General features: G+C 43.7%; 1 pseudogene; it reads right to left on the bottom strand.

Annotated features, from left to right (window-relative positions):
• LOC144369701 (tyrosine-protein kinase SYK-like) overlaps window positions 1–25870 on the bottom strand; it is a 45524-nt pseudogene that overhangs the window by 10782 nt on the left and 8872 nt on the right.

Genomic DNA, 25870 nt, shown 5'->3' with positions numbered 1-25870 from the left:
AGTGAAAATCTTTCAACTTTTGCAAATGTTTAAGGAAGAAACAACAAACTCTTTCAGAAAAATATTATATGAAGGAAACTCCTCAACTCATTTTGAGGCCAGCATTACTCTGATGCCAAAAATCAGATAATTACTAGAAAAGAAAACAAATTGACTGAGATCCTTCATGAACACAGATGTAAAAATTCTAAGAGAAATATTAATACACTAAGTTCAGTAACTTATGAAAATATATAATGAACAAATAACGAACAAGGAGAGTTTATTCCAGGAATGCAAGGTGCGTTTAACCTTCAAAAGCCAATCAGTGTCATCCACCATATAAACACAATAAAGGAGACAGGCCATATGGTGATCTCAGTGGAGGGACAGTGTTCAGTAAAATTCGGCATACATTCATTCTTAGAGAAAACTCTGAGAAGTGCAAGAATAAGAGAACACTTCTTTATTCTGATAGAGAGCAGCTAAAACCTATAGCTAACATCATTCCTAATGGTAAAATATAGGAAGTTTTCTCTGTTGGATCAGTGGCCAGGCTACTTCCCCCTTTTATCAAGCATTGCTTTACAGTTCCTGATTAATACATAAGACACACACAAACACAAGGATTGGACAGGAGGAAACAAAACTGTGATTATTCATTATTCACGGAAGATTGGCTGTGCTTACTGACTAGAAGACTCAGTATGGTGAAGATGTTATTTGCCCCAAATTAACCTAGAGAGCCTCTTCCCTCCCCACACCCTCTAGTGGAAATTATGTACCTATGTCTATGTTAATACTTAATTAAGCAAGGAATTTAAATATGGCCAAGTATAACAAGTTGAAAAAATGTGTGCCTAAATACATGAGAATTAATTTTCAGTTTTAAAAATAAGATCATGATTATATACATAAATAAAAATAAGCATCATGGACAATGTGTGTATATATATATATATATACACATACATATATATACCCCATACACATATGCTATGCATATGTACACACATATGGTAAATGCACATGAATATACATACACATATGGAGGGGCAGCCTCAGAAACAAGGGTTTCTGTGTGTGCTTTTGCCTATATGTTTTTCTTTTTTCATTTACATTGCTGGGGATAAACCCAGGGCCTCTCATATACTAGGCAAGCTTCAGCCCTAGTCCTCATCTTATTTTTGATCTTTGAATCATGCAAATTACTTACTCAAGAAAACATCACTTTTACCAAAATTTCTTCCATCACAAATAGAATGAAACAATGAACCCTATCAAACCTGTATTAGTGTTTTTACCTATCTGAAGAGAGGGTTTGTCTCAAAGGACTTTAGAAATCAGTATTTTTACGGGACATTCTATGTGGGATTCCTTCTAAAGATCAAGTAAGATGCAAAGTCATTTTAGTAATGTAGGAATTTTAACTGATTTATGGTACATTGTGATTTTCAATTATACCAGAAAGAAAAAAAAAGTACAAATTGTCCTAATGGTATTTGGAATTAAGAATTTTCTAGGTAAGAAAATTGAGACACATTATAAAATCCCCCCAAATAAGTGAGAATGCCATACTGTTGTTTTATTTAAATAAGATAATTCATGTGTGTATACAGGTGCATATTAAACTTCAAAAAAATACACATAACTAAGTGTAGTTAATAGTGGTCGTGTTTGGGTATGAATATGCTGTTCTCGTGCATTTGCTTATTTCCATTCCCCGATTTTCTATAAGGCATATGTACTAAAACTGAAATAGTTCCTACACCCATAGTTAGTACACATAATGGATGCTCTCATTATAAGAATACCATAAATAAACTAACTTTATAATGTATAAAGAACTCAGCCATGTCAGGCTGGATCTTAAGTTCAGGACTAAAGGAATATCAGAGATGTATTCTTAGAAGTTTCTAGAACGTTTGCTCATGGGGGGCGGATGATAGCATAATGAAGCACCACTACTTACTTTTTCATTTGGTAGTAGCCCTTTTTCACCGTCCCGAAGTTACCAGAGCCCAGTTCCTTGTCCTCTAGAGTGAGCAGGTTTCGGTCCAGGTAGACCTCCTTGGGGCTGATCTCCTCAGGGTCCACATAGGGGCTCTCGTACACCTCTGTGTCCATGGGCATGGCTTCTATCTGGGTACCTGCAACACAGTCCAGAAACACAACCCTGAGGTGGGATTCCCTGTGAGGGTCACCCCTTTGGTTGCCGTGGGAACGTAGGCTGTGACAGAGAACTGAAGGCAGGGCCAGGAGGCATCAGGAAAGGGTCCTCAACCCCAGATGGAACAGTGGGCTGTGGTGGCTTTAAATTAGGTCTGATAGTGATGGGACATCCTTCCTGCTGAGAGGTGCAGCCTAGGTCACCGCTCCTTGGTGGCCTTTACAGCTGTGTCAACCAGTAGAGCGCAGGAGAAGTGATGCGTGTGACTTCCAAGGACATACAACTTCTGCCTCGTCTGTGGGAAACCTCATTCCTGAAGTCTTGAGGTGACATGCAAGGTGTTCTGAGGCCACCGTGTTGTGAGACAGTCCACAGTAGCTCACTCACAGGGACAAAACCAAGAGGACCTCTAGTTAGTACACGGGAGAGACAGAGACAGGCTGCCCTGGCCTTGCCCTGGACCACCTGCAGGGTCCAGCCTGAGTCTACCCCATGGGGCAGGTCCAAATCCCGACCTACAGAAGTTAATTAAATGAGATATAACTGGTTCTCATTATTCTAAAGCACTGCCTTAGGGTGTTTTTATAGCATTAAACAGACTCCAAGTTCATTAACAAAAAGAGAAACTTGGAGATAGATACCTAGAGGACCCAAGGAAACCCTCTAAAGGCCCCACTTCTGAGGCCATGCCATAATGGGGGTATCTCCAGGAACTGTGTCTCCTCATGGCCTCACAGAGTTAGTTTCCCTCCACACACCTGGAATACGAGCGACCTACATGTCTCTTCCATCCCCACACCTCTGACTGGACCTTCTTCAAAACTAACAGTGGACACAGGGCTTTCCAAGAACATGACCCTCTCAGAACTGCAAATAGAGTAGATGCCAAATTCCAAGGGGAGACATTCGGAAGAAGACTCATGGATGTTGTCCACACAACCAGTTTATGGAGAGGGTCTTGATGGTAGCACACTATCTCATTCAACAGGCCCGTCCTGCTCACGGACACATGACATCGCTGCTACCACGGGGACAATCGTCTCACAACTATAGACCATGCACTGAACTTTGGAGCCAACTCTACCCACTTACAAGTGCCCATACACTTTGCTCTGTGAATGTCCAGAGAATAAAAGTGTGTTTCTCACCTCTCTCTGCAGCCCAGTGTCCTCGTTCTGGCTCATAAGGGTTGAAGGATGCAGCTCTCTCTGGCCGAGTCCTGGGGGATGGGGAGGCCTGAAGCACACAGATGACTCCGTGTCACTTTTTTCACTGACACACACTCAGGTAGGTCTGAGTATTTTTTATTTTCCAATAATCACAGTTGAACTTATGCAGGGAAGAAGAAGGAAAGAATTCAGAAGAACGAAAAGGAAAATAAAAAGGGTTATCTCATTCTTCCAGCAACTGTTTGGATCTTGGAAGGAGTACATGCAGCTCAGGTCCTCCTGGGGTCTCAGAGGGTGTGGGGAGACCATCCCCTCTGTTCAGCTAGAATTCCCTTCCCACTTCTGTGGCTTTTCTCATCAGTTTCCCACCTACCAAAAGATGGTGAGGATTTTCATGTTCCCCTTGGATTCATTTTCCTGCTCTAACTCTGTCTCTCTGATCTTATTATACATGGAAGTTATTTTAAAAGGAAAATTCAATACCCACCAGCTGCTACCATCTACTTCCTAAGTCCAAAGCATGCAGGTACAATGTATTGCCACCTGCTTCTGTGGCCACAGGGGACATCTAGCACCATCTGAGTCGATGCTGGCAGATAGCCCTAGCCAGGAAGCTACAGGTCCCAAAGTCTGGCTGCCACCAACCCGGGCCATCGAAAAGCTATGGATCCTGTGAGATGAGGAATGTTTTTTGATTACCTGAAGGAAGGTAACAGAAGCCCATCTGAAGCAAAGCTTTGCGGGTAATTACAAACTTGAATAATATGCATTTGATTAACATCAATTTGCATCATGAAATAAATGGGGGAAAAATCTACTCCTTATATTCCTAAGGACTGTTCTTCTTGAACACATTTATCCTGAATTTCCTGACCCATCTTCACCTTTAAGATAAATCAAGGTGATTGGGCTGGGGATGTGGCCTGGCATGCATGGGGTGCTGGGTTTGATCCTCAGCACCACATACAAATAAAAAAGATGTTGTGTCCACTGGAAACTAAAAAATTAATATTAAAAATTCTCTATCTCTCTTTCTCTCTCTCTCTCTCTCTCTCTCTCTCTTTAAAAAAAAAATCAAGGTGATTGCTACTAAATTTAGTTCACAGAAAATCCACAATCCAAATCCCTCCCTACTCCCCATTGGTATGAACTGAGTAGCAACTTTATTTATCCCAAACACTAGCCAGGAAGAAATGAGATAACACCAGATTGGGGAGAAATTTAAAGAAACAGAGAGACATTTAAGCTTAACATTACACCGTCACTTATCTTACAGGACATACTAAATCCTCATCTGCCTTATTGGTTATAGGCTCAGAAACCAAAGTGTAACAATGCGGTCATAATGTACCACAGGGCCACTTGGCTGTGCATCTTGGTGCATCCTGATGTCCTCCTCTTCTGATGAGGGCATGGCCTCCCGCAGTGGTGAGGCTAAAGGACATGAGGTCTTATCTGTCAGAGGGAGATCATCAGATCTATGTTCTCATGCATCATCTCAGCATTCTTATTGATCTGTTTAAAAGAACTATGACATATCAAAAATGACAAAAGTTCCCCGAGGTATACTATTCATTGCCTGCATGAGTGTCTGCCATATGCATGATAGGTGCACGATAAAAATGTGTTAAACAAGCACGTGAATGAATGGATGGGTGGGTGGGCGGGTGGATGAAAGAAAATCACTCCTTATAAATAGGAAGTGCCAAGTGTAACCTAATATTGATGCTAAAACGAGTTTTCTCTCCAGACTCTAATAGAGGGGAGTAGATACAGATTATTCCAAATGACAATCTGCCTCTTTTAAACATTGTATACGATTTCACTTCCAATTTATAATACAATTACCCTGGTTTCCATCCTTCCTGCTGAGTTCCCTCTCTCAAACAAACTCTAAGCTGGAATACTTTTTTAAAAGTTGTTTTTCAGGTTAACATTTACTATAATTTAGAATACTTTGATTTTCCCTATAGGAAAATTCTAGATCCCAAGGCAAAACTCGAACAGACACAGAGTTAAAGAATGCCCCAGGATAGGCCACCAGGGAGGAAGGGACCGTGAATCCTTGCCTTAAGAACTACTGTCTTCTGCTCACTCAGGACACTATCCTGAGGCTTCAGCCTCCCCCCAGTAGAATGTTCTCCAGAGCAAGGGGACCTCAAAAAGACTTGTTACAACTAAATCACAGTGCAAATACCTAACATAGAAATCCTGCGGAAACCGTCTTAAAACAGAGGTGAAGTTGTTTAAAAAAATACTGAAAAACTACAGTGTATAAGGACTAAGTAGGAATTAGTATTGATTGACCCAGGGAATCTAAAGTCCTGGACGTGAGTACCTCAGACTCAGATTGGCCATGTGTTACATACTCCTTGTCTTTTGGGGCTTATTATGGACAATGAAACAGACTGGGGCTCTCCTCTGGAAATTTGGCCTCCATATTTTCAGCAAAGGTGGCTCAGGGCTTGATTCTATGCTGCCCCACACAGACCACCCTGTGAGGAGGAGGTCTCAGGGTTCAGCCACAGAGAGCCCCGAGTCCCTCCATTAACCACGTCAGCTCTCTCCTCTCTGGATGCCTTCATCCTCAGCACCCCCTGCTTTCTGGAGCCTGATCCATTTGGAACAAAAGATGGCACCGCACTTGGCAGAACATTCTGTGGCAGAAATGGGGGGTTCCCACTGAGTCAGGTAAGAAAGTAACGTCCATTTTATGATGAAGATGATACTAATCCAAGTTCCACCTTTCCCTAAGGGGTCAATAGGCCAACTGGTAGAAACACAACAACAGCTTAAACCTCGGAAGTCAAAACTCACCTGACGAGAACAATCTGAGGCCTCTGTATGTAGTAAACACAAAGGCATAATGATGAATTATGAAGGTATTTATTACCGTGAAACATTTAATGAAATGTTGATTTTAGTGAAAAAACATATGGCTGGTGAGAATTACTATTCCTCACCACATTCCTTCTGCTTTTTGTTTGGGGAATCTACTCTGCCCTGATCAACACTATCATCTTTTCTCCATAGAGAACAACAAGGCCTAAAGGAAATGCAGACAGTTCCTTTTACCCAGTTTTGCCAACACTCAAAACAGAGAACACAGCTGCTGGGCACCACTAGGTGGCACCAGCTACCTGAGCTTCTGACTTTCCAAAGAGAAACTGGAAATTTTTAAATCTCATCAATTCAGGTGATGATAGCCTATTCCATAGAAATGATTTAAAATTCATGTTTGATTATAAGTTATGGTCCCTGATATTATATAGTTTAGGTTTAACTGCAAATAGAAAATATTTTTGACAATTTTTTTTATAAAAGTGCTTGGAATTTGGAAGTGAACAAGAGTAGGGAAAAAAAAGAGAATACTCTTATGGCACAGAGAGATAAGCTAATTCCGAGTTTCCTGGTTTCCCAGTACCGTAAGTGTCCTCCGGTTTATTATCTATATCCTGATTTTTACTGTCAGGTTCTTGAAAGGTGTTTTCAAGTGAGGCAGCTGTAGTCATATAGGTGAGAACATAATCGTGATGGCAGCCAGTCAACTTCAGAGCTACTGGCTGCAGTAAACCATGCGTGGCTACCAGTAGTCTCCAGTGGAATGACCACAGTCATTTCAGGCTGTGGGTCAGTATTAGGGTTTTTTCAGATGCACAAAAGCACACGTGATCTGCACAAGGAATCTTCTCTCATGTGACAGTAAAGGTGTAAAATCTGTCACTCTAAAACCACATGGACATCCTTTCTCGGTGATGTAGCCCGCTGGCTTGGCACTGCCAAGTCAAAAGATGTGCCTAGAGGATTTCTGTCTTCCTGTTCTCTCTGCGGGGCCCTAGGAAATGAGTATTTATAGAAATGTTTTTAAATATCTCAATTACCCATGTATGTGTTGAGTAAAACAGGAAAAAAAGTGGGTTTTAATGAGAAATTTGGGGACACATCTCAGTCTAATCATCTTAGGAAATGTGTCTTTGAAATGCAAAACTGAAAAGCCACCTTCGGGTCTTTAAGGATGATGGTCAAATTCTGCTCATTTTTCTTAATAGGATACATTTTTATCAATTTTTTTATTAGTGCATTATAATTATGGATAATATTGGGGTTAGAGGATGGATACAGTTTTGTGCTTACGTTAAAAAAGACAAACAGAATTCCAAGATTAATGACAAGACGGATATGATTCTATGTAAGGACTCCCAGGACTTATATTCTTTAGTTAAATTCAGTTATATAAATATAAACACATGGGCTGGGGTTGTGGCTCAGAGGTAGAGTGCTCGCCTAGCATGCGTGAGATACTGGGTTTGATCCTCAGCACCACATAAAGTAAAATAAAGACATTGTGTCCACCTATAACTAAAAAATAAATTAAAAATAAATGAATACAAACGTGATACTAATTTTTAAAGAAAAGTTTAAAATGCATCTGACTCTTGTTTTTATTATGAAAATTTCAAATTCTCTAATCATTTGAAAATCAAAGCATACTTTTCATTAGCTGTATAGATGCTAGAGTTACTTTAAGTTCCAACACATATTTTTTATCTGAATTGTTAAAAACAATTGTTAATGTTAAGCAAATTAACAAGTTAAAAGTTGTTTACTCCTGAGTATAACAGATGGGCTACTTGACATAATTGTCACAATTCTTTAATCATGAACGGTTAAACAATGGAAAGTTCCTCATCCATTTTTGAGAACATAAGTATGAATTCTTCTAGATTATTCCTGATGAATCATTAAAATATTTAATCCCTATTTTAAATAATATAATCCTGCTCCCTTACCAATTATCTACTGATATTTTTTGGCATTTATGAAAACTTGAAGCATTACCAGCATTTTCTGTATTCTTCTAGAATATTTCACACTATGTCAATACTATCTATCTGTCTATCTATTTATCTATGACTTTGCTTTTCAACAGTTAACATTGTATTTTGGAAATAATTCTAGATTTCAGCTTCTCTCACAGTAGCAATTTTACTTAAATGATAACATTTATTTCCCATTGAAAGACATTTAAATTATTACAGTAATTTGACAATTTTCAGCATTCAAATGAGCACTTTCATATATATAAATCTGTGATATGATTGTTTTATGCACTTCTAATTTCCATAGATTTCACAAAATTGCCTTTCTTGTAGATGGTATCATTTCATTTTTTCTCTAATAAAGTGTAGTGTGATTCACTACACCCTTGAGACACAGCATACTAAGCTTTTAGATTTGGACCAGTCTCAGTTTCATACAGGCAACAGTTTTGGACAGGATCATGAGGTTCCGTCCTACTCATGATCCTCCCTTACTGACAACATGCCTCCTGGACACTGGACTTGCTTAACCTGCTCCCATAACTGTATAACCATAGTTTTAACTGTATGCCATAGTTTTAACTTGCATTTCTCTTATTATAAACTTGAGCCACAGTTAATATATTAAAAACTATATATGTTTACTTTACTCTCAATTACTGACTGAAATTCCCTGCCCATTATCCTCTTAGATAGTTGAATACTTCCCTTATTGATTTATAGAATCTCTTTATATATTAAGAAAATAAATATTCTATACATGTCATTGTTACTATTTATAATACTTATTCCCAGTTTTTACATTTCTCTTTTGGCAAATTTATGGCTCTTATCATGTGTATATTGCTTTATTTTTATGTAGTCATATTTACAGATTCTTAAGCTTTCTTTAGACATTCTCTGTAGTCTAAAAAGGTATACTAAATCTTATTTTCTAGGTATTTCCTTAGCTATTGTGAGGGACCTTAGCTGGCTGAAGCCTACTTAGAAAATTACAGAGGTTTGTCGTCTCACAGGACTGTTTTATTGGTTTTTCATGGTGATGGGTTTTTGAAATGACAACTTGGTTACCCTGAGCTAGAGTCATTGAATCAAACAATAGTCTCAGCACTGTAGTGAAAGAGTTCTGCAGACTTAATCACCACACCTAAACAGTTAATTTATGTTAAGAAGATTATCCTGGGTTAGCCTGACATAATCAGTTGAGGGTTCCTAGGAAGAGAATATAGGTTTCCCAAGAAAGTGAAACGGTAGCATAGAGAGATTGACTGATTTTGCCAGGAGAAAACAGCTTTGGACATGCCTCTGAGGTTCCAACCTGCTTCTGACCTTCCTTTCCTAATAACCTGCCCCATGGATATTGGACTTGCTAAGCCTGCCCCCATGATTTTGTAAGGTAACTTCATGTAATACATCTGTGTGTGCACTGATATATGTATGAGTGTGTATGGATATGCATATTACTATACATGTGGAGCCCATGCTATATATAACACGTATACATGTGCATACATGTATAAATCTATGTCGTTAGTGTGTGTACATACCATATATGCATACAGATGGGTATATGTGTGCACATATATGCATGTATGAATATGTGTGTACATGTATGTCACATGTGTGCTCTCTGTGTGTGTAAGTATATCTCCTATTGGTCAGGCTTCCCTGGTGGAACCCTGAGCCATCTGCCTGTAAGCCATAGAATTAAGGTAAACACAGGATGCTGTGGCCAAGGTGCATGGTGACAGTGTTACTTTCCAGGATGAGAATCAGCTGGGGACTGTGAGGTAGCACATAGGCCTTAGGCCAGGAGAAGTGGAATGATGAATGAAAAGGGGCGGGGCTTGGAGGCGTGGACCACGCCCCTTCCCTTGGCCGTCTGTGTCGGGGAGGTGGCCAAGGACGTGGGGGGACCTGGGCCTGGAGCTGGGGGAAGGCAGCCTGTCCTGGGCAGGGCCTGCCCTGGGCTCTATGAAGCCTTGGACACGTGATGTCCACTGACGACGACTGCACTTTGTGAGTGTGGCTACCAACAGGACGGCGGTCACTGGCTTCATGTCTTTGAAAAGGAGACTCATGCCTGAAGTGCACCCTCCCTCAGGCAACTCTTGAAGCTCCTAGGCTTAGGAGACACCTCGGTGCCTGTTTCCCACTGGACACGACTCCTGATGCACCGTAGCCATCTTGGCCACCCAGCGGGGTCTCTCCACACCAGGGGAGTGTTGCCCATGGTGGGCGGACGGGGTGGAGCTGTGCAGGGTTCTGCCTGCCAACACCAAGGCAGACCGAGTATTCCCCCCAGGGGTGTGAGGGGCCATTCCCCTCAAATACTTCTCTGTTCTGTGGTCAACAGGATCAAGAGCATCTGAGTATGGCTGTCAACTTGGAAAATTACTATTGAATAGGATCGCAGTGTGCTTACACTTTTTATTTGTGTTGATTTTAATAAGTAGCTTAATCAATCTCTTCCATGAGTTTAATATTCGATTATATGCCAAAATGTTTGGGATAGTGCTGATGAATGTAAAAATGGCAAGAATGAACTTTACCCCCACTGAAGACAAAAGTCAATAGGAAGAAAGAGCAGTCCATGCCACACACACACACACACACACACACACACACACACACACACATACACACACACACACACATATGGCCCTGTGAATTGTGCATATGTGTTAATCCAGAGTTCAAGTTCAATTGTGCATATGTGTTAATCCAGAGTTCATGCACATATGTATGATTCGTTATAAATAAAATCATTAAAAATGACTTCCCTCCTCAAAAATCCAGTCACACAGCCAAACACACAAATCAATTCGATGTCAACTGCCCCAAAAAGAAAAATAGTTTTTCTAGCCCTCCTATTCCATTTCCTTTCAGTTATATTTAAAGTTCTGTATTGGAACTGTGACAACATAGAAAGAATTGAATGAATACTAGACAATAAGTCAATATGCATCACAATTCTAATTCATTAACTAAGGTTCAAGTCTAATGAATTAGTATAATGGACTCTAATTCTGCGCTGGAACCTCGCAGCAGCCATGAAATGGGAGGTGGGGCACACCCTCTGCATACAACCTGTGGTCTTTATATGCAGTGCACCTACCAAACCTGTTCCCAACAGATGCAACTGACAGTCAATCACATAACACTGCCCCGAGTGATTCTGGCAAGTCAAAAATTGGCTGTCTTTGAAAAGCTCTTCTGAAAGGAATATTGGCTACCACTGATCACTCTCACTGCAATGACTTTGAAGATGCACTCGAGCAGTGTCAGCAGGCGGATATGGATGGACTTTATCACGAAGCAACTGAGGACCCACACGGAAAGCAGGTGCACATGGGGTGTGGGTGTCGCGAGCTGCGGGTGCAAAGGAGGGCTGCACACGGCACAGCACCGAAGCACAGCAACACGGGCAGTGGACAGGGAGGGCGGGCTGAGCGCCGGCTGAGCCAGGCCAGTCCTACCACGGCTCAGGGACAGCAAGCAGGGGGCAGGGGGGTCACAGTTTAGCACCTTTCTGCTGTCCCGCTTTGGTAAGTAGTATGATTTGATTCTTGAGATTATTCCACCCGCTGACCAACTCTAGAAACCATAATGGCAAAGAGGAACAGAAAATTTAGTGTCAGAAAATAAATTCAGTTTGATTCAAGTGGATTATGAACTATGTAATGTTTCGAACGACCAACAATAAAAAAAATGATAAAAAAATAAAGAAAAAATAAAAAAAAAAAAAAAGAAAAGAAATTCAGGACAGCATACACGACATCCTACCTCAGCTTCTGTAACGGAGCTCAGCTGAGTCCCTCCCTACCCTGCGGGCGAGGTTGACTCTTGGCCACTTGAAATGCTTCCTGTAGAGGTTACTGCTTGAGCAGAAGGAACTAGAAAAATATTAGGGAAATCTTTCCCACTCCTGAGCAGCCTCCTTGGTGGCAACAAAGACTCAGATGCCAAGTGGAAATCGCCCCTGGCAGAACATACATATCGATGTGGCTTTCTCTGGATCTGGCTTTTGGGAGTGAGGGGTGGGGTATCAGGCACAAAGTGAGGTACAGAAGGCCCACTTGCCTGGTGGCATTAGAGGGCATGGAAAGTCCACACTGATGTACACCAAAGGAATGAGAAAATCAATTCCTGCCTGGAATATAAGTCAGCTCCTAGCAGTCTAGAAGGAGAGGAAAGGCAGGGTTTCTCTCCAGAGGCTTCAGGCATACACTGGGAAAACTCTGATGGAGAGGAACAGTAGCTTCGTTCTCACCCCCTGGACATGAGCCAGGACAAGAGCTCTGGGCCAGACTCACAGTCTCCCTACTTCTCCAGGAACTTCTTTAGAAATCTCACCAATCATCCACCTCCCAGTTCTCCTTCCTCTAAGCTTTTGTTGAACCAGTTTACTTGGAAAGATCTAATTCCCTGATAATAATTTTTCATTTGGGAGACATCTTATCTACCTGCCAATTCACTCTGCTCCACATGTGGTCCTGTGGATTACACATATGGCCCTGTGAATTGTGCATATGTGTTAATCCAGAGTTCCAGGCTGAACTTGAATGAAATGTTTCCATTTCTCAAATCTGACAGAGGGCCTATTTCTGATTTGACATGGGGGTTTCTTCCTTATTTTATATACTTTTAGAAAATAGGGAGAATTTAGCTGGGTGTGTGCTATATGCCTACAATCCCAGCAGCTTGGGAGGCTGAGGCAGGAGGATCACAATTTCAAAGCCAGCCTCAGGAATTTAGTGAGGCCCTAAGCAACTTAGCAAGACCCTGTTTCAAAATACAAAATAGTGGGGCTGGGGATGTGGCTCAAGCAGTAGCGTGCTCCCCTGGGATGCATAGGGTGCTGAGTTGGATCCTCAGCACCACATAAAAATAAAATAAAGATGTTGTGTCCACCGAAAACTAAAAAATAAATATTAAAAAATTCTCTCTCTCTCTCTTTAAAAAAATACAAAATAGTTTTGAAAAGGGTTAGGATTCTGGTTCAATGGTTAAGTGCCCTGGGTTCCATCTCTGGTACCAAAACTAAATAAATAAATAGATAATAAATAGGGAGAATTGAACCCAACCAAGAACTTAGGAAAACTTGTCTAGCCTAGCACTGATAATAGGTTGGTTGCACCCAACACTCACTAGAAATCCTAGTTCATCAAGGGGTGTGTGGTGAAGTACAATCAAAACAATGAACACTACTCTTATTAGCTAAACTCTGCTTTGCATTTGTGCTAATAAACATTTGCTTCGCTGCCAGAGGTATGTCTAGTGACACCACAGGATGAGCAGTTGGTCCTTGTTGATGAGCTACAGAAGTAACATCTCCTGGTTAGAAAGAGTGTGGAAGGCTTCCTCTGTACACATACCCCCCGCCGTTGTCCCCTCCTCCACCCCACACCATCAATGTGTCTGCACCACACTGATTCTTGAGAAGACTACAGACCTCTGCACCCATTTCTTTTTATCCTCTTTCACGAGCTTTCACACTTATGCAACTAAAATGAATGAATTTTTTTTTAAGTTAAAGGGACTGGCTATCTTTTAAATCCATGGTTTTTAAAATGGGAGCACTCTGACGGCAAGTCTAATCACTCAGTAAGAACCAGGCCTCATCCAATAGGAGCCTGGAATAAACCAAATCTGAGACATGGTTGATTAGACACATATCTGAAAGTCAGATATCTTTGGGTCCGGGGAACTCACTCATCTGTGTGCCAATTTTTTGACATAGAACTGTAAGAACTCTTAACAAACCATCTGGCTTGTAAGAATAATGTTCCACCAGCTGAAAGAGAACAAAGGGAGAAAGTGTGGTAAATACCAGGGCAAGAAATGGGAAAATACGGACAGAGAAACAATGACCACCTGTCAGACTTAAAAGAACTCAGAATACACTTAAATCTCTACAGGTGTCTAGGGAGGTGGGCACCCAACCAGGGATGTACTCAAATCTTCTGTGTAAATGGCCAGATAGTGATACTTCAGGCTTTGGGGGACCCCTTACCATCAGTATCACCAAGTTCTTTATTTCTAAAACAATCCTTTAAAAACATTAAAAAAAATTCTGTCTTTAGGCCTGCACAGAAACAGGCTATGGAACAGATTTGGTCTAGAGGTTTGCAGACCCCTGAGCTAAAGTAAATAATGTGAAAATAGAGAAGGGTCATAATTACTGACTCTCAGTCAAATAATCCTGGGGTCTTGCGGTTGGAGTAGGGCACACAGGTACTTTCCAATGCTGTCAAGGAAAACCAAAGTAATCATGGTCATAAAAAATTGAAGACATAACTGGCTAGAAAATACACACTAAGAAGTACTCAGTGCAGGCAGAACATTATGGTATACCCAATGAAAATGGCAAAGTGTCTTAGAAAGGAACATTCCAACAATTACCAATGTTGAGCTGCATCTCACAGCTCCTAGAACTCTAGAGTGAGGCACAACCTTTGAAACTGTGAGTGAAAAACCACACCAGTAAAAATGTAATTGAGAAGTTAAATAAGTGGCTATATATAAGTGACAGGCCTGTGATCTAAGTATTAGACTAGCAGAAAAGACTCCTGATGCCTTTATTTATTTATATTTAGTTGTGTTTTTCTTTTTGCAATGCTGGGGATGGTACTGGGCCTCATGCACTCTAGGAACTGCTTTAGCCCTGACCTACAGCCCCAGCCCCTCCAGGTGCCTTTAAATGATTCTTGCAGGAGACAAAAGACCATGATGGGAAAAGAATACCAGAAGGCAACATTCTGTATTAACCTCCCTAATGTGCTTGGAGCTCTGGGTACAGGTAAGATTAATACTCTTTCAAATCAATACTGTTAAAATAAAGCAAAGCCTGTGATCACCAGGGAGACACATGCTGATGAGCCCCATTACCAAAAGCCAATGCCCATGTTATGAGTGACATGTGTGACTAATTATAATAACTACTACTCAAAAAAGTAGTATCTTTTTTTCTGATTATAGCATTAAGAATGAAATCACATCCGGGGAAGTAACTCTAAAGGAAATGAGGATCTGTGGTCTCAGTTTTTAAAAACGGCAGGGTTTGGGGTTGAGTGCTTTCCTGGACACTGATTGACTACATGTGGGTTCCTGGCTGGGCCTGGGTGGGGGCTTGTGAACTCGCCACAAGTATGTCCCTCACCCAAGAAAGTTCAAGGTAGTTTTTCTGTGGGCAGAGACGCCTGGCTGTCTCTGTCTGTCTCCAGACTCACTACGGATTGCAGATGCCCTGGGAACATGGTGCACAAAGGACCATCACTGTCAGTGTCAAGGAAAGTAGGTGTGATCTAAAGTGGAGAGCAACGTGTGGCTCCCTGCAGAGGTGTGAAAAGCAGGGAGAACACGTTTAGATGTTCCTGAATGCGCAGGTAACGCCCCCCATCGTGAGTAGAACAGGGCCAAGAGGAAACCATTTCTACACCAGGGCTGCGACATTCCTAGACAAGCAGCACCTTGGAGCCCAGGAATGCAGACTTAACTTCACCAGGGGTCTTAGCTGCTCAAGAGAGAGACAGAGGCTCTACCTGCAGTGCAGATGGCACCTTAATTCGATATCTACTCCTGCATCTCACAGCTCCTAGAACAATTTGAGTCCCGGCCCCTGAGCCTGGCTCCCTGCCTATCTGTGTCTGTATTTTGTGTCTATTTGTCTGAAAGACTATTCTGGGTTCTAGTTAGAATATCTTAGAAGGAAGCATTTTCCAATTCCCCAAAGCCAGGCTGCCTGTTCAACTCAGAGCCCAGGCCTGAATGGTAAGGGGCAGAACTTTCTGGACCTTTGTTTATCTGGCACAATGGTCCTTAGGCCCTGGCTTCTCAAACATGCAAGTCCCCTGGAGATCAGGAAGCAGGCTCTGATTGAGGAGGTGGGCAGGGACCCCTGTGTGCATTCCTAAAATGCTCCAGGGGCTCTGCTGGTCTGGGGGCCACACTGTGGATGGACAGCAGCCTGTCCCCTCTTATTCCTTAGAGCCAGCCATGAGGAGAGAGAGGACGACGTGTACCTGCCAGAGTGTGTCAAACTTCTTTCCGTCGGTGACGGAGACCTGCCAGAGTGTGTCAAACTTCTTTCCGTCGGCGATGGAGAGCTTCCCTGTCTTGTCCTTGTCGATGCGATAGTGCAGCACCTTCCCTTCGTGCAGCAGGCACAGGGCGTAGGAGCCATTATTGTCTCAGGCCCTGATCCTGGAAAAGAAGACACTGGGTCATCCCCACTCCAGCCAGTCCTGAGACAGGAGCCTGGGAAGCAGAGTCCGGGACAGAGACCTGGCCAGCAGATGCTCTCGGGAACTTTCAGCTGGTGATACAGCCTGTGGGCTGTCCCAAACTTCGAGGGCCCAGGAAACTTCAACTTCTAGCTCAGGGATGCTCTTCAAGAAGAGGCTAGTAGGTTCAGGACCAGGGCTCAGGTCTAGCAGGGCCCCAGCAGCCCTGGAGGGTAAGCCTAAGGCTCAGAGGACAGCAAACATGGCTCAGGGTGACTAGCACATGAGACCTTGTGGGGTTCTGAGGGTCTGTGGAGCCAGGTGGGCTCATCTCCTTTTGGACCAGGGTCTTGGTTTGGATCAACCCTAGATGGAAAGACCCACAGCCTTGCCAGGGATGCAGGTGGAAGGGGTCTGGTGGGGAGGGGTACAGGGTGGGCACTCTAACCAAGAATTTTCTAGGGCACAAATCTAGAGATGTGAAGCTTCTGATCCTCAGGGCCTTCTTTACTCCTTCCCCTTTTCCTGATGCAGGGGCAGGGCTGGGATTCAAAATGTTTAAATAGCTGAGTCAGGTGAAGTCCTTCAGGGAAGTACATGCCATCCACTGGGGAGTGAGTGGCCGGCAGCACCAGGGCTGCTATCTGTGGTGCTGATAGTCCCTGAGAATCCATTGTCATTGTCATCATGGGTAACCTTCAGTGCCACCTGGTGTCCCAGGGGACTGAGACTTGGAATCTGATGACAAACAGATGAGGACACCCTCTCATGCACCACGAGAGTCTTCTGAGCATCTTAGGTACCACCAGACGCAGCCCTCTTGTCCCTGTTCAGGCCCTCCAGATCATGAGGTCTGATCAAGCGTGAGTCACAAAGGCCCCAGGAAGCTTCTCCAGCCCCGGCATTTGCTCACATGAGGAAGCAGAGGTCAGAAAGCATGAAGCCACATGCCCAAGGGGACATGCTCACGGGAGAGCTCAACTGTGGCCCAGTTGCCGCGGAGAATGTCTGTGAACGGGGGGATTTCTGCTGCCTCTTCTGGGTTGCAAGAGGTCATGGCCACAGTCACCATGAGAGTGAGATAAGCTCTGGAACGGGACGTGGCCACACTTCCTTTTCTCCCACCACATACTCTCATCTCCAAAATCAAGCCCAGGACATGAAAACCAAACCCTGGCGTGGGGGGTTGGAACTTGAAACATGAATTTCTTCTCGAGTGGTGCTTAGCCAGGCACAGTCGCCGGCTGCGTTCCTCTATGCTCCACTGCTCAGGGTGCAGGCCAGGGGGAAGATACACACCCAGACACTCCCTGGCTCTGGTTGGTGACTCTACTGAAACCTCCCCCTCTGTGAAAACAGCCCAAACCAACAGAAACACCAGCATCTCAAGATTGAATTCCTGTTTCACAGTCATGGGTCACTTAAAGCCATAGTGGGCTCCTAGTAAATGAACCCCCCCACCCCACAAAAAAGCACACAGTGAAACATAGTTTTAGATGGATGAAAATTGAGTCTACTCTATAGGGAAGCTAGTTTATAATGTGGGGTGATTTATGCTTGCTTTGTTTACCTTATAAACATCAGTAGCTCACAGAATTTTGTGGATGTATAAATAATATAAATACCAAATAATTAAGCATTTTGCATATACATGTAAAAGTTGGTCTTGGGAGAAGGATGACCAGAGGTCACATCAAAATTCTTCTTGATTTAGCTGGGTGTGGTGGTGCCCGCCTGCAATCCCAGCGGCTCAGGAGGCTGAGGCAGGGAGATGGCTTGAGCCCAGGAGTTCAAGGTCAGCCTGTGCCACAGTGAGACCCTGCTTCTTTAAACAACAAACCCCAAAATAGACACAGGAGGTCACAGACTGCCCAGGGTGAGCATGCAATCAACCTCATAAGAAATCTGACAGATGCAAACTAAGACCACCAGGGAAATTCCACGAGAATGATCCTCCCGGGAAAACCCCCAAAGACTGATAACTTCTGATGTTGTTAAAAATGGGGGGGCAGCATTCTGCTGGTGGAGCATGCACTGGGTCAACCACTTTGGAAAACTCTTTGGCTGTCCCGCAATCTACACCTTCATGGATCAACAATTCTATCTCCAGGTATTAAAAAAACCACGAGTATGGTGCACCTGAGAAAGTGTTCTGGATCAGGCTTGGTGGCCCACGCCTGGAATCCTAGCAATTTGGGAGGCTTGAGGCAGGAGAATCACAAGTTCAAGTCTGCCTCAGCTATTCTCAAAATAAAAAGTCAAAAGGGCTGGAGATGTCGCTCGGTGATAAAGCGCCCCTGAGTTCAGTCCCCAGTACTGAAAAAAAAAAAAAAAAAGTTGGGCTGGAATGTGATAACAGCTCTGTCTGGACTCATCGACACCTATATGCAGTCTGGATTTTCACTCACCATAAAGTAAACAAATTGTATAAGCAATCTATTCATACAATATACCAAAGCAATAAAATGACAAGTGGCAGCCATATGAAGCATCAGTAAGTCTCACAGACAGAAAACTTACTCCAAGAACATGAAGTCCCCCCAAAGCAAACTGATTTATACAGAAATGGATGCCTGGGCAGTAAAAGTAAAAACGAAACCAAAAACCACCAAAATGTCCAGTAAATGGTCCCTCCCAAGAGGATTGTGTGGAGGGAGAGGGTCGAGTCGTCTGAAACTCGGGCTGGATTTCACTTCTTGACCTGGGTGGTGTTGACTTGATACCTACTCACTAAGCTGCCCCTCTGTAGAGTCTGACACTCTCAGGTGTTTTATATCTCACAATAAAACCGGCATAATAAGAGCACTGGATCAAAGAGGAATCAGAGACCACCTCTTGCTTTTGAACATGTGTTTTCTGCAAGACCCCCACTTTCTCAAGCTCCCCAAGGGAATGGGTCCTGCAGATTCCTACTCTCTACCTGGCAGCCCCTGCATGTTCCCCAAGACAGGTAGCTGGCAGGCGTGGCAGCTGCTGTGGACACACAGCCTGAGCAGTGCCCCGGGCAGCTGGCAGGAAGTGAGCACCGAGAAGGGAACCCACAAGCCCAGCATCTGGAGCTGGTGGAGACCAGAAGGCTTCGGTGACATTAACGGGCCAGCAACCGGGAGCCAGCTGCTGGCTGCAGGCAGGTCGTGGGCTGGACTACACTGAATTTAAAATATGAGACAAATGGCTTTGGAACCTGCCTCCTGGCTCCTCATCTGGGCCACCTCGTGTTCCTGAGCAAACTCCTCTTGGCAGGTGGTGTGGGCAGCACCAGGATTACTGAAAGAGCCAGCACAAGTCCTTGTGTTCCTGTCAGGTTCAACAGGCCTCGGGCTGTTCACCAAAACCTTGGGCTGTTTATTTGGAAATTTTTTCCCAAAGATTCCCTTAGAAGAAGCTAACAGATCCGTGGTTTGCCCTTAGAAAGCTTGGAGGTTTCGGGGCTTGATCTCAAGGTTATGCTGAGAAGTTGTGCTTACAGACCCTAGGTCAGTCCTTGTCCTCCTTGGTGTGGCTCCCCTCCTAGGAGGGAAAGGCCCAGGCCTGGGCTCAGAGGCCTCCAACCTGTGCCATGCAGAGGTGAGACAGGAGACTATTGTTCCCAGGCTGGGCACCGCCTGGAAGTGCTGACCCTCTTCTTCACTCTCTTGTGCCCTCCTGGGTGAAAGAAATGCATGGTCGTGATGCTGGGCACCGAGGGCCAGCTGAGGACCTGGGAAGTTGTGGACGCTTGCTCCAGGCAGCCTCTCTGAGGCTTCTAGGATAATGACAGAACTGAGCAGCCAGGCACATCCCCGCCCACTCAGTGCTCCTGTTCTCCCTTGACATTTTTGTCCCTCTCAGGGCAGAGTAAAGCATCACTGGGCAAGACATCATTCCAGAGGGGACCAAGGGCACCTGGCATCGGCTGTGTAGGCAGGAGGGACATTCACTGCAGCTGCGAGGCAGAGGGTGCTCAGTTCTCACTCAGTGGCTTCTCCAGAAAGCAGGGCTCGGGGGAGAGGGAAGAGGGAATGCAGGAGGCCATGACGTCCTGAAGAGTGTCATGCCACTCAAAAGAGATGACAAGGCTTTTGATCCCCCAAAAGGCACATAAATAAATATAAATGAAATAAAAAGGCAACTTGTAGGAACTTTGGCTCTGTGCCATTGCAGTGTTTAGGCACAGCATGCACAGGCCATACAACACGGAAAATAAGATCAGTCCAGAACGCAATCCACATCGGGGACCATGCCAAGTTGCTTTTAGCACTTCTGCCTTTTAAAACATTTTATCACAAGCACCTCTCTGTTGGAGTCTATGAGGGTGGAGTAAGTTCATGCTTCCTCTCTTTCAGCGTCACTGAAACTTGTGTCAGCACCATTGAGCTGATGTGGGCACCGCTCTCAACTGCATTTGAACATTCATTTACCTTCAGATAGGCTGGGATTCTCTTCTGCTAGCCTATGACTGCAAAGCCACATACATCATAAAAAATGGCCCACTTTGATCAATCATGGCCATAGATGAAAGCTCTGATTGAACTTGGTTTTCATCATGGCATCGGAGGCTCACACTAGTCAAACAGTTCCACCCAAAATGAACAAGGAGAAGGCTTCTGTAAAATGCATAGCTCACTTTCAAAAAGTAGAACTAAAATTGAGTTGAAATGTGAGAAGGGATAAAGTGAGTATCAAATAAGAGCAAAACAGTGGGTTTGGTCTAAGGGCAAACACTAATACTGGTGTTGTAGTGAGCAGGAGGTGACCTCTTAATCCAGCAACCAGGCAGGCACTGGATATGAAGTCCATGTGAACAGGGCAAAACCTCTTCAACTCTTGAGGAAAGCAATCCCAATATAGGACACCCAGGATTCCCATGGATGAATAGCAATCGAATTATGAGCGCAGAAATGATCACCCAAAACACAAGGGAACACAAATTATGAGAAAAGGGCAATAGATTAAAAAGAGAGAGGAAGAGACAGAGATTAATCTCCCCACCCTGTTACTTTCAGCATTTGAAAAAATCAGATATGGAATATAAACTATGTATGAAATGTTTAGAGAAATAAAAGATGGGATAATAAAAATTACTAACGTGATTCTCTCAAAACTTCCCAGAAATATTTGAAAAGCTACAACTGCTAGAAATTTTTAAAAAACATAATTGATAAGGAAAAATCAATGAGTGAGTATAACAGCAGATTAAAAAGAGACCAAGCAAAAATTAGTGAATTGGAAAACAAATTCAATGACATTACCCAGTGGAGCATATAGAGAAAATGATAGAGAATAAGAAAGAATTATGAAGGATAAATTTAGAAGGTCTAACATATGTTAAATAGGAGCCTATGAAGCAAGAAATGGTAGGCATGAAAGAAAGCAATTTATAGGGGAAAAAATAGCTAAGAGTTCTTTAGAACTGATGAGAGAAAAGATAGATACATGAGAACCACTGGCTCAGCTTTATATATATTAATTTGCTCATCTGCAAATGATTCAAGTTAAAACCTGACAGTAGTCATCCCTTATATGAAGGCAGTGCTGTCTAAGACTCCCAGTGGGTACCTGACCTTGTGGATGGTACTGAGCTCTGGGTACACCAAGCATCACATTAAGTACTTCACTATATATACTTAGCACTTTACAGGTTACCTTTGGCGTATTCACATTGCCAGCTTCACTACTCTTACTCTTGGGTCATTATTAAATAAAATAAGGATTAACTGAATACAAGCATTGCTATATCACAACAGTTGATCTGATAATTGAGATGGCTGCTAAGTGAATAACAGGTGGGTAGTGTATACAGTGTGGATACACAGGACAAAAGAATGACTCAGATCTCAGGAGGGACAGGATAGGACAACAGAAGATTCCAATCAAGGACACAGAACGCCATGTAATTTAAAACTTCTGAATTGTTGATTCAAGGTACCAGGCTCCTAGGTGTCAGGCTTGCCTGACTCATAACCTGTGTTTTACATGGTCTCACTCAAGTTTCTACAAGGACAAACAGTTTTAAGGTCAACTCTGTCACACCAGACAAATATGGCAGCATTTGGGGTGTGATACAGGAATATTCTCACCTATAAATATGGGCACAGACCCTCCAGTAAATTATGGAAACCTCACACACTCACTGTGCTTAATTCAGCCTTTACAGCTATCACAAATCTCAAATAGGCTTAAATGAGGTCCCCAGACCAGCAGAATCAGCAACATGAGCAAACTTGCTAGAAATGTCAACCATTAATCTTAACTAAATCTTAACCTAATCTTAGTGAATTAACAATGCAGGGAGTGGGGACCTAGCAGGCACAACTCCTATTGTACACACACACACACACACACATACACACACACACACACACACACACAGATGTGAAAGCTGCTGCTCAGTATATCATCTCCTCTGGCCCTTGTATATGTTCTGTGAAGCCCAACTTAAGGTATCGCATCCATCTGTATCCTTAACCCTAATTTAGATTTGTTCCTTGGGCAGAGGGAATAATACAAAAGTGTGTATTCTCACAAGCTGAGGAACTGGCTGCAGAGTGAAGAAATTTTTTATGGCTGCCTTATATCAGGTGGCCATTCACCGAAGAGCATCGGTGATGCTAGTTCTGAAACAGGGTATCTACCTGTCTTCTGGGTCACGTGGTTGAGGCAGGGGGCAGGGAATGTGCAGGGATCAGTGACAGGAGTTAAACTCTGAAGTTCTGATATTCAGGGTGATGATGTCACTTCTGGTGTCCCCAAGCCAGGTCTTCCCAGGTCTGAACGTGAACAAGAACTGCGAGGCTCTGATTTGCACATCCCAGATTATGTGTGGACACAGCCCTTTCCTTAGGCCCAAATCACCGAGTATTCTAGTCTCTGGCAATGTACAAAGATTTGTTCAGCCCCCTAAACCATCTATTCCTGTTGATCATATCCTGCAGGGCCTCCCACGGAGCCCCAAACCTGAGAGGTCTGAATGAGTTAGTGAGTGAGTGTGTGTGTATGTGTGTGTGTGTGTGTGTGTGTGTGTGTGTGTGTGCATGTGTGTGTGCACAGGAGGAGTCTAAGGGTTTGGTGTGAAAGGGAGGAAAGAGAAGGGGAAAAATAACTGAGTGCATCATACTCCCCCTGGAAAATGACTGATATAAAAAGGATGACTCAGGGACTAAGTGTTCATTCCTTCATGAAAGGGGCTGGGGTGCAAGGGCAGGAGGGCATGTGAATTCATATACAGAACACATAAGAAAAGGCCACACAGGTGCTGTGATTGTTCAAGGAAACTAGATAGGGGGGATTCCACCATGGCCTCTAAAGGGCCAACTGCACTCCTCCTTGCTCTCTGCTCAGAGGGCCTTCTGAACAACTTTTTACCCCCTACATACAAAGAGCAAGGGCTTCTTGGAGTGATTTTAACTAGTACACCCAAGATCTATCACGGGAGAGGAACAGTTATAAGGTGTCCCACCGGATCACGTACAACAACCAAGGCCAGAGCAAAGGGGCCAGGAACGCTTTCCTGACCCACAAGGTAAGCCCACAGGCCACATCTTCCTTGAGAACTGCCCCACGTGCGTGCCTGTCAAATCCCTGGTTTTCAGAATTTCCTAGCATCTTGGTGCAGATGTGAGGAGTTCACCAAAGCTCATGGGTGTGACCATGCAAGATATTTCTGAGGTGAACTGACCAGGTTATGACAGCCTTAACCTAATCAGTGTCTTAATCTGCTGGAATGGATCAACTGGGTGGTAACTGTAGGTATGTAGGGTGTGCTGGAGGAGGTGAGTCAGTGGGCGGGTCTTTGAAATTGACATTTTATCTCTGTCTGCAGTCTCATCTCTTCTCTCTTTGCTTCTTGACAACGATATCCTGACCTGCTTTCTTCCACCACACTCCTCCACCATGATGTTCTGCCTCACCTTGGATCCACAGCCACGAAGTGGGCTATCCATGGATGGAGACCTCGAAGACCTGAGCCTCAGATTAACCTTTCCTCCTCGAAAATTGTTCTTGTCAGGCCTTTTGGTCACTGCAATGAAACAGTGGACTTCCCCCCTCTTGGTTTCCCACCCTTCCCTCCCTTGGCCAATCCTGACCTGGGCAGGCTGCGGTGGCCATCTCAGACCCTGGGCTCCAGTGTCTCTGGCTCTGTGTGGGCTCAGAGTGCCCTGTCTGTGTTAGTCAGCTTTGCATCTCTGCAAGCTTTGCATCTCTTTTGCACCTTATAAGTGCTCCTCTCCCATGACAGATCTTGGGTGCACTAGTTAAAATCACTCTAAGAAGCCCTTGCTCTTTGTATCTAACAAGATCAACTCAGAGCATGAAATGTTGATTTTGGCTCAAGGTTTCCATCTCTGCCAGTTCCATTTCTTTGGGTCTGAGATTAGGCAAAGCGTCATGGCCAGAGGCCCCAGTGGGGAGAGCTCTCAGATCATGGTGGGGTCAGGAACGGAGAGGGAGAGAGGAAGGGGATCTAAACCATAACTCCTTCCCCCATCCATACTCAGGCCAGCTGAGGGGCCTCCTAAGAGATTTTAGTTCTATCCCAGAAAGATTACTCTGTGGCCAACTTCCGTTCTCAGAGTTAACAAGGACCCTAAAAATATACAAATTGTGACTAATAATGAGTTGTGAACTTACAGAAAGGACTGATATCTATTTCTAGATAGAGAGAGCAATATTACTCACTTTTTGTGAATGGGGAGGCAGTCAAAATACCATGTGATACAAACCTTGTAGAAAATAAAGAGGATTTTAGAGATGTATCAGGCAGCTCATGGAAAATCATGTTATTTTTCTAAATTTGTTTGCTAATAGTATTTACCAGCTTTTTTAAAAAGGCAGTAATTGATTATGGTTACTTTGCTCTTAATTTTGCCTTTTTTTTAAAAAAGGGTCTCCAAATTTTGCAGGCTCTGGACTCCACCAATCCTGGATTCTTCCCTGGGGGGAGGGATACATAATTTAAAGAAAGTAAACTTTTTGTTTTCTTTTTCTAACAAATTCACTTTGTAGCCACCTGAGCTGTGACTAACTTCTCAAAATAGGAAGCTGGAGGAGATCAGAGAGAGCCAAGAGTCCTGTGTCATTCCTTCCCACATAGTCTCACAGGGACCTGTCCCCATGTGGAACAACATATGCTACAGCATTTCAGATCACAAGGAGCAAACATGAGCTGGGGAGGTGGAACAGATCCACAAAAATTCACTAATTCAGGTGGTGGACAGACACTGAGTACCCCGCACAGGTCAGTTACAGGCCTGCACAGGACAAGGTCATATGTGGCTTACGGGGAGTCACAGGCAGAGACAAAGTGACAGGGGCATGCTTGGAGTTCACAGTGTGCAATATCAGGAAAATGAGGCCAGTCGGCATCCAAGAGCCTCTTTCTCTGTCCCTGAAGACCACTCCACCCTTAACCTCCGGAGACAAGATATAGTAAGAAGCATTGATCAAAGTAGCCCTTGGTAGCTAGTAGATAGGCAAGAGGGGGGAAGGACTGAGGCAGTGAGGGAGGGGCTCTGTATCTTTCTGTGC

Source organism: Ictidomys tridecemlineatus, chromosome 13 (genome assembly GCF_052094955.1).
Source record: "Ictidomys tridecemlineatus isolate mIctTri1 chromosome 13, mIctTri1.hap1, whole genome shotgun sequence".
In the NCBI taxonomy this organism is placed as follows: Eukaryota; Metazoa; Chordata; class Mammalia; order Rodentia; family Sciuridae; genus Ictidomys; species Ictidomys tridecemlineatus.
This window is presented reverse-complemented; position numbering and strand designations above follow the sequence as displayed.